The 19,649-nt window shown below is 45.0% G+C and overlaps 1 pseudogene; it reads left to right on the plus strand.

Moving 5' to 3' along the window:
• The window catches only part of LOC142501720 (inactive pancreatic lipase-related protein 1-like), a 39,808-nt pseudogene extending 21,543 nt beyond the window's left edge, over window positions 1-18,265 (plus strand).
• Window positions 18,266-19,649: the final 1,384 nt, after the last annotated feature.

The following is a 19,649-nucleotide window of genomic DNA, read 5'->3' on the forward strand; positions in this document are numbered from 1 at the left end:
AGCTATCTTGGGCCAAGGGGGTGCTGGCCTTGTACAGGGGATCCCTCTCTCCTGCACCCTACCTCCTTCCCTTGTCTGCTCCTTGCTCTGACTGCCAAGCGTGCTCTCTCCCCGCGAAATGTATCCAATTCTGTCCAGGGCAGTCCTGCAGCCCTATTGGCTCCTATGAGGCACCTGGTGCCTCCCTCGCTAGGCACTATGGGAATTGTAGTCCCGGGGCACCTATAATAACATTGGGGCCGCGTGCGCGCCTTCCCTCTGCCTACACAAACCCTTAACGGCCGCCGCAACCTTCCTATCCCTGTCCCTACTCTCACGCAACTCTTTCCTGCCCTCGCGCGATGGTCTGCGCATGCGCGACTATCTCGGGCCGCCGGCGACTCACTGCGCATGCGCGAACCGGCGCAACATGGCGGCGCCCTATGCGAGAGCCGCCGGAGATCTCCTGCACTCCGGCGAGCTCCCTCCTCGGCCCCCACCCTCCGGAATGGCCGTCGGGTCTGCCGCTGGCCTCTGACAGTACCCGACAACGTCCGTGTCCACGGAGGCTCCCTGGGAGGTCGAAGGGGGAAAAAGGTGACCTGGCTACACCAGGATAAACCAACAATACATTTAGCTAATCTAACAATTAACTCCTCTCTAGGTACATATCATCACAGGTACAGTAGATCCGACACTCAAACAGTTTTGACAGATAGCATTTTTGTTTCCCCAGAATGTTCTACATTCCCCAACATCTCCTATTTCCAGAGTCATGGGTACTATCCATCAAACAATACTAACCATAGGGACCTCAGTCGAAACTCCAAGTAAGTCATAGGTCTGTCTCATGGTGGAGTCTTGTCTCCCTCTTAGGACGTGAGGCTAATGCCGAAGGTATGACATCTACTTCCCGTTCCACCTTAGGGGACTCATATGGTACCGGTGACTCATATTGTGGGCCCTGCACTAGGGGAAGACCAACAGTCACCTATCACGGTTTCATCAGGATCTATGGTGGTAAATTCCTCTGCTCTGGGATCCAGTTCAAGGATAACAGTTTGTTCTAAATCCTGAGACCCTACTGATTGTATTTGGCGACCCGGTTGAGGGGCAGGCAGTTCTTCCCTGTGCAAAATATTTGCCAAGTGCCCTAATATTCCTTATCCCGGGGTACCCCTCCTCTTGTTTGGACTCCTCATCACATTCTTGCCTACCCTGGATTTGTACCAGAACCCTCTCCTCTGTTCAATCGATCACTTCTCCTGGGCCTACGGGGTTCTCTTGAAATGTTTTATCTCTCAGGGCAGCGCACTAACTGACCTTTTGGAAGGAGGTGGTTTCTATGTAGATTCTTTGTGGGCCCATTTCCCTTTTTAGGCCTCACTCTATAGATGGGGAGTCCTTCTAGCTTTCCTACTACCACATAAGGCTCGGTTTCCAGCGATTTGCTATTTTGTGTTTTCCTGTTATCTCCACATTCCGGATAAGGACTCTGTCCTGCAGTTGTAGCTCTTGCCCGTGTACTCTTTTATCATAATGGCTTTTGTTTCCACGATTATTTGTGTCAGCTGCAGAAGTGGCCAGCTTGTACGCTTCTTGTAACTGGTCTCTGAGTTTCTGTACATATTGCATGTACGTGGTTAGGGATGTGCCATCTGCCGACACTCTAAAACACAGGTCAATGGGTAATAGGGCTTCCCATCCAAACATTAGGTAATAGGGTGAATACCCAGTGGATTCATTCTGGGTGCAGTTATAAGCTTGGACTAAGTGGTGTACATGCTGACTCCATCTTTCCTTTCCTTGATTATTTAGGGTATCCATCATATTTATATTTATTAGGGTCCTATTGAATCTCTGTGGTTGCAGATCTCCTTGTGGGTGGTAAGGCGTGGTTCTGGATTTTCTTATCCCACAGATGCGCAGTAATTCCTTGATAAGTTGGCTTTCAAAGTCCCGTCCTTGGTCGGAGTGTATCCTGGCTGGAAATCCATAATGGACGAAATACTTGTCCGATAACACTTAGGCGACTGTAGCAGCTCGTTGGTCCTTTGTGGGGAATGCTTGCACATACTGGGTGAAGTGATTTGTGACCACTAAGATATTACTTGTGTTCTTGCTATCTGACTCTAATGACAGGAAGTCCATGCAGACTAAGTCCAGTGGCCCACTGCTGGTGATATTGGACAAGGGTGCGGCCCGGATAGGCAAAGTCTTTCTGGTCACACAACTTCCATAGTTCTTACAATATTCCTCGATACCCTGTGCCATTCTGGGCCAATAGAATCAATCTTTCACTAATCCCATTATTTTGTCTCTGCCCAAATGGATGTAGAACCACTTGCCTATACCGGTACGGAAGTACTAGTTGCTTAGTCACCAGGTGCTGCGTTTTCTTAGCAACTCTGAACATTACTCTATTCTTAAGCACCAGCTTATCCCATTGCTTCACTATATCGTCCAGGTATATCAGCACTTCAATTAGGTTTATATCTCCCACTACTCATTCCATTAACCTTTGGAACATAGCTGTGGCCCCCGACACTCCCTGAGACATCCGCTCAAACTGGTAGAACCCCAAAGGGCATATAAAGGCAGTCTTCTCTTTGTCGTGTTGGCTCATTGGGATCTGATAATATAAATGGCGAAGATCCAAAACTGAAAACCGCTTGCTCCCAGTGAGGCAATCCAATGCGTCTTCTATATGTGGCATCGTGTACTGATCTGGGGTGGTCCTTTTGTTCAATGTATGATAGTCAATACACATCCTCACGGCTCAGGGTTTTTTCATGCTACCACTATGGGTGATGCATACGGGCTTCTGGATTCAGAAATTATGCCAGCTCTCATTAGTTCCTGGAGTTGTGTCCTCACATCCCCCACATCAGCTGGGGCCAATCTCTGTGACCTTTCTCTAAAAGGACGAGCATCATGAAGATGAATCTGGTGTTCCACTTGATGGGCTTTTCCTACAACCCATTCTTGAGTGGAGAAAACCTCTTACCTACGAGCCATTTTTTCTTGTAGCCGTTTCTTCCAGGAATAAAACTGTCTCCAAAATTTAACATGTCGGGTGTCAGTCTTCTGTTATGAGTCTTCCTCATCCCGGCTGGGCCCATCAATTAAGCACTGTACAGGTGAGCTATCACAGTGCCTTTTTGTATCCACATGTCATGGGAAGTCTCATGTCTCACTTTCACTCCTATAGTATCTGTATTTACTTTCTGTATAGACAGCATTTCGACCTTTACTAAAAGTCCCCCAGGAAATTGTCCGGGTGCAGGGTCTTCTATAATTACGGTGGAACTTTTTATTTCTTGATGGAGAGTCACCTTCCCTTCAATTCGACATACATGGTGGGGAGGCACTTTTTTCGACCGAAGACCGAGCCAACGGACTTCTCCTATGGCGTCATAAGATTTGTTAGTGGCTTAATTCTCTGCCGCATAGGTAGGCCTTCAAACACAAAGGGTCAATGTCCGATCTTATCATCTCCTCCAACGATTTCGCTAGTCTGCTGAAGATGTTCACATTTGTTCCTATCATGGCTCCGGATTCTCCTCCTTCACGCGCTTCTGGACATATTAGTGCCACTACTTCAAGGGGTTCGGCTACCCCAGCAATTTCCTTGAGAAATTCCAACTTTATGACCACGTAGCCCAAGTACAGATAGCTAGCTTCACTGAGGCCCTACACAACAAGTCCATTCAGTGGCTGCAGTGGCAGGTGTCACAGATATCAGTTGTACCATGATTGGAAGATTATAGACACTTGCGATCCACTATCCAGAAGAACCTTGCATGTTTTTTTGTCAATAGAGGCCATCACTCGGGCAGAAGGGCCAAGAATCCCAATTGGCAGATTGGGGTACCCGCAGATGCTCGTGGGTATGTTAGTCATGGAGCTTCTCTTCTTGTGGGGCCTTGTATGCTCCCTTAGCCGGTCCCTCTGCCGTTTCCCTGCTTCTTGAAGACTTCTCTTGCCTTTGGTGCCTTGCAGTACGCATGCCGGTCCATGTTCCCCACACTGGAAACAACTCAATTTCTAGGGAACCGGTCCGAGTCATATGTCCGGGGTGTATCCGAAAGAGTACCCGTTGAGGCCTTCTTTTTGGGTGCCACAGCCATCATAATGTGTTCATTTGCGCCGTTAGCTCTTAATTCTGAAAAGGGCTCCCCGTGACATAGTCGCCATTCTCATGCGAGAAGCGGATCAGTTCGAGATTGACAATGAGTTACTTTATCGGCTGGTGGAATACAACAACCACCCGGACAGAAGACAACTGGTTCTTCCTCGGAACCTCCACCACATGGTCCTGAAAGCCTTGCACGATGAGCATGGACATCTCAGTGTGGAGAAGACCATTGGCCTCAAGAGACACCGGCTCTTCTGGCCAAAGATGCATGAGGCGGTGGAACAACACTGTAGGCGGTGCTCCAGGTGTATTCCACGTAAGACCCTTCCAACCAGAGCGGCACCCATGGCCCACCTGAAGAGACTTGGTATGCATGAATTTCCTGTGCATTGAGTCTGATGCTCAAGGTATCTGTAACGTGCTGGTCATAACAGACCACTACACACAATATGCACAAGATTTCCCGACCAAAGATCAGAAGGACATCACAGTGGCAAAAATAATGTGGGAAAAGTACTTAGTGCATTATGGTCTGCCCAATCGCCTCCATTCCGACCAAGGCCGGGATTTTGAAAGCAAACTGATCTGGGAGCAGCTCAAAATCCTGAACATCACCAAGTCTCGAACCACTCCGTACCATCCGGAGGGTGACGCCCTGCCGGAGAGATTTAACCGGACATTACTGGACATGCTTGGCACATTGAAGGGCGCTCAGAAAACAGAGTGGAGCAAACATGTGGAAGCCCTAGTACATGCGTACATCTGTACTCGACACGTATCCACGGGATTCTCCCCATACTTCCTTATGTTTGGGCGAGAAGCACGGTTACCAGCGGATGTACGTCTGAGTGTCAACAGATGGGATACATAATGCTACGCACTTCCGATACGTGCAAAGGCTTTGCCAGAACATGCAACAGGCTTACCAGCAAGCTGAGAAGTCCGCTGCTCGACTCAATGCCAGCAATAAAAGGCACTATGACCACAAGGTCAGTTACCGGGAAATCTGTCCTGGAGATGCAGTGCTTCTCTGCAATTTAGGAATTACCGGGAAGCATAAACTCGCTGACCATTGGTGTGATGGTGTCTATGAAGTACAGTCACAGAAGCCGGGCCTCCCGGTCTACCGTATAAAAGACACGGATGGTCGGGTAAGGGTCTGGCACCGTAACCATCTTGTCCCCATTCCACAAGTGGGGGATGATGAAGCACAAATACCGGCTACACCACTGGATGGTGAGCCAGAACAATTAAAGGATAGCCAAGAATTAGTCTCTGAGACCACTAATGATCGCCCAGAGGGTGAAGAGACTGTTAAAAGGACTGTAGAGGATCCAGTGGCGAGACTCTCTCAAAGCTGACCACGTAGTCCCAGAGCACCTCCCGGAGGAGCTATGGGTAAAGGACGCCTCCTAGGGTGGTTCCAATGAGCCAAACCCTGGACCCCAGAAGCCCATGCTTTACTCCAAGCAGAGACTATTCAGAGACATTATTACCCTCAATGGGAGAGGCTGAGCCTCAGGACTCTACCTATTACTCCCCCGAGGGTGTAGCTGAAGAACCAACCACTCCAGAGGAGCCAAAGAGTTAGGTACCCTCCAAACCGGGTAACCTATGATATAATTGGGGCACCTCACTATGAGCCTCAGCAGTGGTCTCGGAGCAAAATCCAATCTGTGATTGTGATGCTCACCGAATTGTGCAAACTTGTTTAAAGCCTATTCAATGTGCTAAGCTGTATTCTTTTTATATATTGCATTTTTATTATATAAGTTATGTGGTATATTATTGTGCTATGCTGTTCCCAAATGGGAACGTTGGTATATTCACCAGGGTAAGAGCATAGCAGACTTCCCCCCTGGACCCCCTTACCTCCCGTTGCGTGCGAGCACCCCTGCGAGGTGCGGGAGGTACTGCGGGTGGGGTGGAGGGCAATCGCATCGCCGGACACTGCACAGAAGGAGGTTGCCGGGTGGGCCTTAGGCAGAGTAGGCTCTGTGAGGAGCTACAATTCCCATAAGGCATAGGTGTAGGGTGACCAGATGTCCCTGTTTAGCCAGGACAGTCCCGTTTTTTAATGGCTGTCCCGGGGGCCCGACATACTTTAAAATGTCCCATTTTTTGTGGCTGTCCCGGCTTTGACCAGAGAAGGTGGGGGCAGCAGAGAGCAAGAATGCAGGGAGGAGAGCAGAGGCTGGTCTGACTGCTGCTGCAGAGGGTGGGGGTGGGGTTAGTTACAGAGGGTGGGGGCGGGGTTAGTGACAGCGGAGCCTCAGCAGTGAGAATCGGAAGTGAGGTGGCTTCCCCCCCAACCAAGATGGCTCCCCCCCAACCAAGCTCCACAGTGAAAGGTACGACACACACAATACCCCCTCCCCCCCCCACCCTCCAGCTGCTCCTCAGAGCTGGTGTCAGTGTGTCAGTGCAGGGTCAGTGTCTCAGTGCCTCAGTGCAGGATCAGTGCAGGATCAGTGTGTGTCTGTGCAGGGTCAGTGTGTCAGTGTCAGTGTGTGTCTGTGCAGGGTCAGCGTGTCAGTGTCAGTGTGTGTCAGTGCAGGGTCAGTGTGTCTGTGCAGGGTCAGTGTGTCAGGGTCAGTGTGTGTCTGCAGGGTCAGGGTCTGTGCAGGGTCAGGGTCTGTGCAGGGTCAGGGTCTGTGCAGGGTCAGGGTCTGTGCAGGGTCAGGATCTGTGCCGCGTCTGGTCTGTGACAGTGGCAGTGCAGGGTCAGGGTCTGTGCAGGGTCAGGGTCTGTGCAGGGTCAGGGTCTGTGCAGGGTCAGGGTCTGTGACAGTGGCTGTGCAGGGTCAGGGTCTGTGCAGGGTCAGGGTCTGTGCAGGGTCAAGGTCAGAGTCTGTGCAGAGTCAGGGTCAGAGTCTGTGCAGGGTCAGGGTCAAAGTCTGTGCAGGGTCAGGGTCAAAGTCTGTGCAGTGTCCGGATCAGGGTCTGTGCAGGGTCAGTGTGTCAGTGTCAGTGTGTGTCTGTACAGGGTCAGTGTGTCAGTATGTGTCTGTGCAGGGTTAGTGTGTCAGGGTCAGTGCGTGGCTGCAGGGTCAGGGTCTGTGCAGGGTCAGGGTCTGTGCAGTGTCTGGGTCAGGGTCTGTGCAGGGTCACTGTGTCAGTGTCAGTGTGTGTCTGTACAGGGTCAGTGTGTTAGTGTGTTTCTGTGCAGGGTCAGTGTGTGTCTGCAGGGTCAGGGTCTGTGCAGGGTCAGGGTCTGTGCAGGGTCAGGGTCTGTGCAGGGTCAGTGTGTCAGGGTCAGTGTGTGTGTGCAGGGTCAGGGTCTGTGCAGGGTCAGGGTCTGTGCAGGGTCAGGATCTGTGCCGGGTCTGGGTCTGTGACAGTGGCAGTGCAGGGTCAGGGTCTGTGCAGGGTCAGGATCTGTGCAGGGTCAGGGTCTGTGCAGGGTCATGATCTGTGCAGGGTCAGGGTCTGTGACAGTGGCTGTGCAGGGTCAGGGTCTGTGCAGGGTCAGGGTCTGTGCAGGGTCAGGGTCTGTGCAGGGTCAGGGTCAGAGTCTGTGCAGGGTCAGGGTCAGAGTCTGTGCAGGGTCAGGGTCAAAGTCTGTGCAGTGTCCGGATCAGGGTCTGTGCAGGGTCAGTGTGTCAGTGTCAGTGTGTGTCTGTACAGGGTCAGTGTGTCAGTGTGTGTCTGTGCAGGGTTAGTGTGTCAGGGTCAGTGCATGGCTGCAGGGTCAGGGTCTGTGCAGGGTCAGGGTCTATGCAGTGTCTGGGTCAGGGTCTGTGCAGGGTCAGTGTGTCAGTGTCAGTGTGTGTCTGTACAGGGTCAGTGTGTTAGTGTGTTTCTGTGCAGGTTCAGTGTGTGTCTGCAGGGTCAGGGTCTGTGCAGGGTCAGGGTCTGTGCAGGGTCAGGGTCTGTGCAGGGTCAGGGTCTGTGCAGGGTCAGGGTCTTTGCAGGGTCAGGGTCTTTGCAGGGTCAGGGTCTGTTCAGTGTCGGGGTCTGTGCAAGGTCAGGGTCTTGGTCTGTGCAGGGTCAGGGTCTGGATCTGTGCAGGCTCTGGGTCTGTGCAGGGTCTGGATCTGGGTCTGTGCAGGGTCTGGGTCTGTGCAGGGTCTGGATCTGTGCAGGGTCAGGGTCTGTGTCAGTGGCTGTGCGGGTCAGTGGCTGTGCAGGTCTGTCTGCACAGGTCAGTGGCTGTGTGTCTGTGCAGGTCAGAGAGAAAATGGGGGTTGGGGTAGCGAGAATGGAGGAGGGTGGAGAGAGAATGGACGGGGAGAGAGAGAATAGAGGAGGGGATTGAGAGAGAGAAAATGGAGGAGCGGAGGAAGAGAGAGTGAATGGGGGGATGGGGAGGGAAGGGAGAGAGAATGGGACGGAAGGGAGAGAGAATGGGGGGAGGAAGGGAATGAAACTGGGGGGAGGGAAGGGAGAGAGACTGGTGGGGGTGAGAGAAAATGGGGGGGGGGGTAAGAAAATGGGGAGGGGAGGGATAGGGGGAATGGGGGAGAAGGTAGAGAGAGAATGGGAATAGGTAGAATGAATAATACAGCATCAATGGTGACACTATTAGATAAATATCATTATAATCTTCATTTTTTAATAAAGTAATTTGTTTATTAATCATTTTTATTATGTGTCCCGGTTTTTCATTTTCGAAATCTGGTCACCCTACATAGGGGCAATGACCACATGTTGCACGAGAGTCAATAGGGCTCAAGGGAATAGATACATTTGGCGTGCTGGGGCCATGTTAGTCGGAACTGGGACACAGAGGGGTAAGGGTTTAGGTGCAGTGTATCTAAGCCAGAAACCCCCCTGATAGGCTCCAGCTAGGCCCCGACTCCACTGCAAGTTTGTGGCAGCTACAGGGACAGGCCTTTAGATTGGGACATTGTCCCTTTAGCTGTTTGAGTTCAGGGACACAGCTGCAACGCTGCGCAACCCTGAGGATTGTGATCTGGGACCAGATCACACTGCAAGGCCTAGAGACTATCTGTATGTGGGACACTCCAGCTGGATACCATCCACATGGAGGCGGACGCATGCAGATGACATCGCTGGATCAGCGGATCCCACCGTTCCTCCTGTCGGCGCGCCCGGGTGCTGGAGCACCCGGCAGGTACCTACATCACTAAGTGCACCAATCAAGTAACACACACCATAGTGGCAGCGCTGACCACATATAGGGGTGGGGTATAGACTCTTGAGGACACCAGGGTGGTTGGGTGCCCGGGGGCTCCGTCAGGTACTGTGGACACGATGTGGGGTAACATGGAGGTGGGAAAGGCCATGCGTGGCTGTATGGTTAGCTGTAACCAGTAGTATTATTATTATCATTGTTTGTCATTGCATATATGCCCAACAGTCCAATTTTACTCCCTTGTTCATCAATGGGACTCAAAGCGCTTCACAATTACAGTATAGCGCTTGGTAAGCAGGATTGTACACAGGAATGTTACAGACCATTCCTGCCTAGATGAGCTTATAATCTATGTTTTTGGTGCCTGAGGCACAGGTAGATAAAGTGATTTATCCAAGGTCACAAGGAGCTGACACCGGGAATTGAACCAGGTTCCCCTACTTCAAACTCAGTGTCATCGTTTTCAGTTAGTGCCTTCCTGTGGCAGAGAAGAGATACATGATTATAATGGGGTGTATAAAATGTATTTACTAGCACACTTTCTAAAGTAGTGTATAAATTCCTAGTTAACAATCTGCTCCAAACGCAGATAACTCATTATTACATCTGATTTAAATGCATGAAGAAAATGGGTTCACTTTTGATGTTTATTGTGAATAAATTCTTCCTGGGTTGCAATAACTCCCGCATAATCTCAGCTTTTGGATCATTCAATTCACGTGAACATTAGAGACTGGTTACTTGTCCTAAATTAATTTGCAAATGTAGGCATCTCACCAGTGCCTATATACTGTTTGCATAATGACTGTATTTGGCAGTCTAGCAAACATACAGACAGAACTGCCCTTAACATCCAAAGAAACCTACACGCGCTTATACATTTTAATGTGTCTGAACATTTATAAAAGGGGTGAGTATTCATACAGGGACTATGCTTGCAACATTACTGGTGTATGGTAAGTACCTTTCTTTATGCTGTGAGTTAAGATAGTGCAGTTAAAAGTAGGTAGAGTCATAATGGTTGACTATTAAATTGAAGTTCTAAATAGGATAATACCAGTATTTAGAGATTTTACATCATGAATATTTTCTCTTTTAACAGCACATACATTTCACTCTTTGTGAAAACAAAACAGGTTTAACGAAGTGGACGTGATCTCTTTAAAGGTGACAGTATTACTGCAGAAAGATACAGTATTTTGGCTTCTAATCCCACTTCTACACACATTTGACATTCAATGTCTTCTTTTTTCCCTAGATGTTGGCAATCTGGACTGTGGCCCTTTGTCTCCTGGGAGCTGTAAAGGGTAGGGCGATGATCCCTTTATCTGATATAATAAATCATATCCCAAATACATTCGAGTGATTAAGCTTTATTGCCGCTGTGATGGTTATCATTGTGTTATTGGGAATAAGATCATATAAAGAAATGTGAGAATATAAGAAATGAGAAAATAAAAGTTGCATCCTCAGTATATTTTCCAACAAATTTTGCATCCAAATGCAGCCTAATGTTTCAATCTATATAAATCACATTAACAGTGTTTAAAGTATTGTCAACAAACAGATGACAGCACTAGCGCTGTAACATTAGGCAGAGCTAGTATAGAAATAAATACGGATTTATTACCTTTCAATGAGTATAAACTGTGGACTGTCACTTGTTGGCATAGAAATATGTTTTGCACTTAAGTTAAATTGATATGTTCTAAGATGTGATTTTAATTTGTGATTATTTGTTTCCTTATTGGGAAAGTCTCACTTGCTGCTCAGTACAAAGAAGACGTGTCTTTCCGTCCCACTGTGAGCAGTTTATGAAATTATTAATACCTTTTTGGTTTCCTAGGATTGGAAATGTGCTATGGAGATGAGGAATGTTATCCAACTGTTCCCCCATGGAGGGACACACCTGAAAGACCCATTGCAATATCAGTGTGGTCACGGGAGAGATTAAATCCCCGTTTCCTTCTCTACACACGTCACAATCAGGAAAACTATCAAGTAAGACGAGCATTGAATTGTGATGGTACAATAATTATGTATTGCAATGATTAACACTTCCATATATTTTAAGAAGTCTACTTTATTTAATTTAGCTGCAAAATGAAAAAAAAAAATGTATATATATATATATTGAAAATACAACTGTATGCTCATCTGCATATCTTAGGCAGGTCTGCAACCCCGCCTTTCACCATTATCACCCAGCATACAGCACTTCCACTGCAGCAAGGGATTCTGGGAAATGACATGCATATTGAAATGAGAAAAGAAAATAAACTCTAGAAAAAGCACTCTGGTGTGCTAGAAAAGTAACACATTTTATTAATAAACCTCACAAAAAAAACACTCAAAAAATATATTAAAAAACAATCCTGCGAACCAACAAGATCACACATGATATGACTGGCATCTAAATAGTGTATGGTCTACTGCTGTAGAAACTGCCACAGAATTAACATACATAAATACCACATAGGTAACAGGGTGTAGAGGCAAGCAATTAGCCTCACACAACTGAGACCGGCCGGCCTATGTAACAAAAACCTGCTGGAACAGAACACTCCCTGTGTGATAGATTATATAAATACTGCTGGTCTGTTGCGGGCTTATTTTCGTGTTTTTTATATATTCGACCTTGCAGCGCTGTGTCTATTTCATCGGAGTCTGGTGGAGTATTTATCTATATTTTGATTTGCTGTTTGAAGCGTGCCCTAGTTTTCTAGTCTTCAGTCTTTGACTGAGCCACTGATTGAGCCACCTGTGCTGAAGCAAGGATATCCATTAAAGCTGGTCTGTTAGTGTCCTTTGAGGACTGAGTTTAAGACCCCTGCTTTAAACAATGGTAAATCCAACTGCTAACATAACATCATGTTTTCATATCCAAAGCTTTTGCACGTTCCGAGCACTTCAATTACAGCTGTTTTATAATGGTGGCTAAAGAAGAGACCTTGAATAATATTTTCTCAGCCCTTATAAAGCAAAATAAATCCAATACAGTACAGAAGTCTGCTCCTGTTAAATTGCTATGGATCAGAGGGTAGGTAAGAGAGTGCAGGCAATGCACAAACTAAGAATTGATCATTACACCTAAGAATTTATTTCTGAGGAGATAGATTTTAGTGGTATCTTTATTTATACAGTAGATACTCATTCCACAGTGCACCACGAGATGCTGCCTTCAACTTGTAGCACATTCTTTGAATACAGTACTGTGGAAAGATGTAACAATTCAGGACCTCATATTTAATAAATAGTCCCTATATGCTGCAACCCCTCCCCCCAGAATTATTGTACCATACCCATACCTATCTGATTGTGACATATACAGTAGAACCTTTCTAAAAACATCTTATTTATATTATGTATTCAAATGTGTACCAAATATGCTGTTTTATTTAAAGTAGCTAAAGCTGATTATTTCCCATTAGGAAATTAACGCCACTAATCCATGCTCTATCGCCTCATCCAAATTTGGCACCGAAAGAAAAACTCGCATCATTATTCACGGGTACACGCAAAGCGGTGAGGAGTTGTGAATCAAAAACATGTGCCAGGTAAGAAATATAAGGGTACTCCGATATTATTATCCCCTTCAGTTTACAGTAGTAAAGCAAGGTTAGTGCAGTATTCTATCTTAAAATTAATTGAAAATGGCCTATGTAATCCTAGATGTGGCTAAAAGATGAATTAAGCTTTCTATTAGTTATCCTATGTACAGGTATATAGTTCCATGGTATTAAAAAGAGATGTGCAAACAATTCTCGTGCAAACATGTGGATTTCATTATTTCCTGACTGTGTTACCCCAGCGTTCCTTTAACGAGAACATGGATTTCCTCGTGGGACCGTCATTTGAATGAACTTCAAGGTTTGCAAATTTAGAAACTGCGAACCTGCCAATCCTTAACCCATTCACTGCCAGAGGGGAGCACACTGCATAAACGTAATGACCATGTACAAAATGGAAAATAACTGTATATACATTTTTATTTCTATAGGCCACCAATGTACACAGTGCTTTACAAAACTAAACAACAGAACACATGGAATTAGAATTCAATAAGTGCAGCAAACACAGAGGATTGGAAAAGGGAATCCGAGGATGGTGGACCAGCACAGCGCTGGGAAATGCTTAAATACATTTGGATGTAATCTCTAATAAAGGAGGGGGCTTCACTAAACTCTGATAGGGGGTCTCGTAACTCAATACAGCATTAACTGCAATACAAGTCCCCATATCAGAGTTTAGCAAATCCGGGAGACAGTATTGTATCATTTTGTGTCCAAGCAAAGACCCCAAGATGTTTCTGTCCTTGTTTTCCCCCAGAGTTTCTTTCAAGTTGAAGATGTGAACTGTATAATCGTGGACTGGGGAAGTGCGTCTTGGACCGTTTACCCACAGGCAGCAAACCTTATGCGTGTTCTTGGGGCGGTAGTGGCCTCCTTTATAGACATTCTTTCGGTAAAACACCATATCTGGTTTTATAACCATTGAATTTTAATGTGATCCTCATACTGCCACTGAAGCAATCGTTGCCTTGTACAGAGATAATACAAGTAGTGAGAAGTTACAGTACTGTGTGGCTGTAGAAGTAGAGAAACCCTTATATTGTATATTATATAGTCATTGATGGGGCCATGGGGATACTATGTGTAGTGGCATGTGCAGTCTTGCCAACTAATAAGGGCATCCAAATGCAGGGTATCAGACAAGGAGAGGTAATGTACACAGCTGCAATGTATGTCCACAAACCCATTGGTTATATAGTACAGTATGTAGGGGTGGTGTAATGTTCTCAAATAACATATCCTGCATGTATATACATATCTTCATCTCCCATTCTCATGCTAACATTAAACATGCAATCCCCTTGAAAATTGAAAATGAACATTCGGAAATATAAAGAATACTATGGTACTGCCAAGAGGAAATACTCCCTGCTTTGTTACTCCTGCAGGTTATATAGCAGCAGCTATAACACAACATCAAATCCACATGTAAGGAATGGGACTGTATTAAGGTTTAGTTTTTCTAGAAAAACGAGCTTTGAATAGAAATATCTGCCCAGTTAGTAACTGTTACATGTTAATTTCGCCAGCACAGGCAGTCCTCGGTTATCCAACGGAATCCGTTCTGGAAGTAGCGTTGGATAGTGAAATTGTTGTAAAGTGAGTCCCATGTTAATCAGTGGCGGTGAGTGTTGGATAACGCATTCAGGCGTCAGATAACGCATTCAGGCGTCAGATAACGCATTTAGGCGTCAGATAACGCATTTAGGCGTCGAAAAATGGCCCTTATGGTTGCATTGTAAAGCGTTGGATATGCCATTCGTTTAAAGTGAAACGTTGGATAACGAGGACTACCTGCACTGATTGAAGTTAAAGCCACCTCTATTACATTATAATAATTAGCTATATGTTGTTATGCCTTCTCTCTCTCATCAATAGAATAAATTGTCCTACCCTCCTTGCAATGTTCATTTGATTGGTCACAGCCTGGGAGCCCAGGCAGCCGGGGAGGCAGGGAAGAAAACACCCAACCTTGGGAGAATAACTGGTGAGTGGGGAGACTCGGGGGCATTACAGTATGTGAGCGTGTTTGGGAAACGGGGTCTGTACCAAGTGATTCAACCAAATATCTCTATAAAGTTGTTTTTTTAAAGAGTGATAATTTTGATGAAATAACTGGGACTCTGAGCTTTAAAAAAAAAAAAAGACATACTAAAATTCACATACATGATGTGTAGGTTGATTCAATCCTTCCCTAAATCCTCTTATTTCTCAATGTAACCTTGATTCCTTTGCTTAGCCACTTAAACGGGGCAAAATGAAGTACTTTTTAGATCAGCTTTAAAAATGTGCATTTCATACTCTCTTTTCTATGTATTGGACTGGAGAGGCTGCATATTTTTTTGATCATGATAGTTTCTTGGCACTTTATCTGTATTTAAATGCTACAGGAAATGCATATTAATGTGCCAAGAAAGAATCCTCTACGTTTTTATTGGAGGGGTCACATGACTTGTGGAATTGGTGATTCCCATCCTTCGCCCCAGTGGTGATAAGGTAAAGGTTAATAGTAGGATGTCACGTACAGTATGTCTGCTGAGCTACAGAAGGAAAAAGTGTGACTCGGTCAACTTGCCAATTAGTGAGAGCCAACGTCCACTCCACCCCAGTGCATTTACTGTTTAGTTTTTTTTAATGTTGTAATCAATAAAAAAAATACATACATTTTTTTTTAGGCCGATTGAGGTGTCATTAAAATATAATACATTTACAAATGGATTTAATGTATCCCCTCATGTTGGTCTGTCAACACTTTATTCAGACCCCGGGGTAACTTCTGGTTATTTTGTTATTTGATTTTTGTTATTTTCCGCTTAACTAGGAGGGGATGTTCTTCGTACTATATGTTATTAAACCAAATAGAGTGTTCTCCTATTTTTAGGTCTCGATCCAGCTCAGCCATATTTTGAAGGCACTCCAGATGAGGTCAGATTGGACAAGTCCGATGCTACATTGGTTGATGTTATTCACACTAACTGTAAACCCTACAGTACAGAACTTGGTGAGTTTTTTTTATGTTCAAGAAAGCATCTTATATTAAACAACTATGTTTAACTGCTGTGTCCAATAGCTGATACAGTAATTCTCAATTACAAACTCCTGGTTCTTTATATGAAAATTGATAGAATTGAAATAGTTTCTTATTTTATCATGACATAACATAAGCATTCAATATTTCAGGCCTTGGAATTAAACAGCCCTGTGGTCATCTTGACTATTTCCCAAATGGAGGAAAGGAAATGCCAGAATGTGAGTTGGCAAGGAAAAACCTTACTGAAAGTGGAGGGAGTCCGTCACAAGGTAAATATATCTGCAAACCAGTGATTATATACTGTAGATCAGTGGTTTCCAACCTTTTTTTGGTTGAGGAACCCCATGTGAAATTCTGAGGAACTACTGTACCAACCATCTCTAACAGCGCGTCTTACATCAGATGCATTGTAAATTCTTCTGTATTTGGTACAATATTAAAATTACCTGAGAATTACAGGGAACCCTTTAGAGGATGCCTGGGGAACCCAAGGGTTCCTAGGAACCTTGGTTGAAAAACACTGGTATAGATCAATAGCTCAACCCAGGAAGACAAACATTTGCTGCCAGCAAAAGTTCAATAATGGGTTCTTTGTCCACCTGACGGATTACCGTACTTTACTTGTAGGCAGATGTTTGCTGAACCCGATCTTTGGTCCTCTCGAATGCTCACAAAACGAACAACAGCAAAAGGCTGAATGTCCAGAAAGCATAAATTTGTTCAAAACGACCTTCGTCCATCTGAAAGGTGATGATGTGTTATGTTGTCAAATCAATAAGTAATATAATAGTTTAACAAAAGCAATTAGAAGTTAGTGACCAATCTAGGTCCATGTCTGAGCTTATGTCAAACTAAATCATTATTTTACCCTACTATTACCCTGTTATATTGCTTGTTACTCTGACATTGATAGTGTTAGGCATACTGTATACCAGTGGTGCGCAAACTGGGGGGGTGCGCGCAAGATTTTCTGGGGGGGCGTGGCAGTTATAGAGGTCCCGCGCTCTCCCCCAAGGCATTTAAATTAAAAGCCGGGGGACCGGGTGACGCCTCAATAACACACTTACCTTATCTTCCAATGACACGTCGTCATGGCAATGTGACATCACATGAACCCGCACATCATTTCACAACGGGGCTGAGCGGGGCTGGGGGGGGGCGCGAGCACAGAGGAGAGCAGGCAGGGGTGCGCAAGGGAAAAAATTTGCGCACCCCTGCTGTATACTGTAGGCATATAGTGCTTAATTTTACTTTGCCCAATGTTATGTGCAAATCATAATACATTGTAATAATATCAGTGGTAATAATAATAATAATAATACTCACTGTTTAGGAAAATATTAGGTGTTTCTATGATAATTTTCTTCAGCAAAACTGCAAAAGATAAGCAAAGTATTTTTAATTGTACATTTTAATTTGTACGAGTACTTTCACTAGAGAATTGAAATGTTGTGTCATATTAAGACCAAATAGGAATATTGTTGTACTTTGAAAATAAGAACACTCTACAGTAGCAACTACTTATGTGTATTGTTCTTACAGAATTCTTATATGTTCTTGCCTGTGATCATTTCCAATCCATAACATACTACACACATAGTATCACTAACCCTGAGGCATTTACGAGCTACCCATGTGAAAACTGGGAAAAATATCAAGCCGTAAGTACAAATAATTGTAATCTGTATGAGCCACAAACTGCCTTGTTACTAAAGTCTGTTTTATTTGTGTTAGCTATTGTAATTATCTATGTGTAAAAAATCATGATCCAACCCTCACACTGTCAGCGATACAAATAATGAAAATAATATTGATAGTATTCTAATTCTCTACCTTGTGTCGTTCACCCATCAGAAAACTTGGACAAAAAAGGTAGTCCTGTGAATTGCTGTGTTTAATTTGCAAATTAAGCAAAGGTTTAATTTTAAAATCCCATCATCCCTTACCTGTACCCCTAAATCAATTTTTTTTCAAATTGACAGAAAATCTAATTATCTCTAAAAACACACGCAATCAGGAATTATTCATGGTCAACAGCACACAGGTTCCATTCTGTAATTTATTCTAGTTTTGTAATGTTTATCAATTATTTACAATTAATTTGTGAGATTTCTGGTACAGGTTCATATAACACTTACCATTACTGTAGCTCTTCATCTCACTGTTTTTATGTAATTTCCTTATTCCTCAAAATCATGTTACATCACTACAATCCTGAATATGGAAATCATGTTACATCACTACAATCCTGAATATGGAAATCATGACTCCTAATTTTATTATCTTAATTTCCACAGGGAGAATGCCAAACCTGCCCCAGCGAGGGATGTCCTAAAATGGGTCATTATGCCGATACCTATGAAGGTGTGATATTGCCAGGCCAGGTGCTCTATCTAAACACCTCATTACAATCATTTAGCAGCAAATAAACAATATATTATGCTGAATAGAGATGTGCAAACTTTGCAGCCACGGTTTCATTTTGTTCCTTATTTATATTCGTCGCAAATCTAACTTTTGAAAAGTGACAGGAGAGGGAAGGGAGAGAGAGGGGGGGAGGGAGGAGGAGGAGGAGGAGAGAGGAGGAGGAGGAGGAGAGAGGAGGAGGAGGAGGAGAGAGGAGGAGGAGGAGGAGAGAGGAGGAGGAGAGGAGGAGGAGAGAGGAGGAGGAGAGATGGGAAGATAGGAGGAGGAAGAGAGGGAGAGAGGGGGGAGAGAGTGGGAGAAAGAGAGGGGGAGAGGAAGAGGAGGAGAGGGAAAGAGAGAGAGAGGGGGAGAGAGAGAGACTCAGCTCCTGTTTATTTCTTCCCAGTGTAGGGATACTTCCCTCTTGTATTTCTCACCTGCCATGTGTATACAGTAGCCATGTTCACTGAACTTGTACCAAATAAGATAGAGAACGAAAAACAAGAGAAGGAAGGGAAAAAACTACTGTGTTGGGGAATGGGCGAGTAAACCTAGCATGGAATGAAACACGGGTAAAACTAAATTTGAAACTCCATGAATTTCAGGGTTTTGTCATCAGATTGTCCTAGTATTCTCATGCTTCAGTTAAACCGGTAATGTTTGTCCAATTTAATTCTCACACTATTGTGTGCTATTGTACGAGCCTTTAAATAAGATTAGTTTCCACTGACAGTCAGGGCTCTTTTAACGAAGTTGTCCAGAAAGGTCGTATATTGTCTGTCACAGCGATCAAGCAAAAATGTAAATACTGGATCCCACTTCCACTCTCACATTATTTTTCGACCTAAAAAGAAATAACATTTAATATAATATTACAAACTGCAAAACCCTTCCATGTAATAATGTCAATCTCATTCGCAACAAACTGCCTGGAAGTTGAAAAGGAAAAAAACAACACAAAACTCATTAGGCCGAGTTTATAGTGAGGTCTATAGCAATGCGACCGTGTGACGTCAGCCGTCACCGACCTACAGCGATTTCCTGCACTATGGTGCAGGAAACCAGAGATCGAGACCGGGAGACGTGAGCGGTTTGCCCTCATTGGCTGAATCGCTCACGTGCCTGTGACGTCACTGTCACGGGAGACCAGTACTTTCACACCGAAACCACCGGGATCACTAGCACCAGACAGGACAAAGTTATAGAATAAAATGGGGTTTATTATGGCACGCCAACAGACAAACAAAGATGTACAAAACAAGATACAATACCAACTGGGGGCCTGGGGAGTAGACTCTAGCTTCGCTAGGTTCAGGGGTCTGCTTCAAGAAGGCTTTTCCTGTCTGCTTCTCATCCAGGATCTCAGAGGACTGATCACACAGCAGCCCCTCTGAGATATCTCTCCAGCTGGTCACTGTAAAAGAT

The sequence above is a fragment of the Ascaphus truei genome, chromosome 8, assembly GCF_040206685.1.
Source record: "Ascaphus truei isolate aAscTru1 chromosome 8, aAscTru1.hap1, whole genome shotgun sequence".
Lineage (NCBI taxonomy): Eukaryota > Metazoa > Chordata > Amphibia > Anura > Ascaphidae > Ascaphus > Ascaphus truei.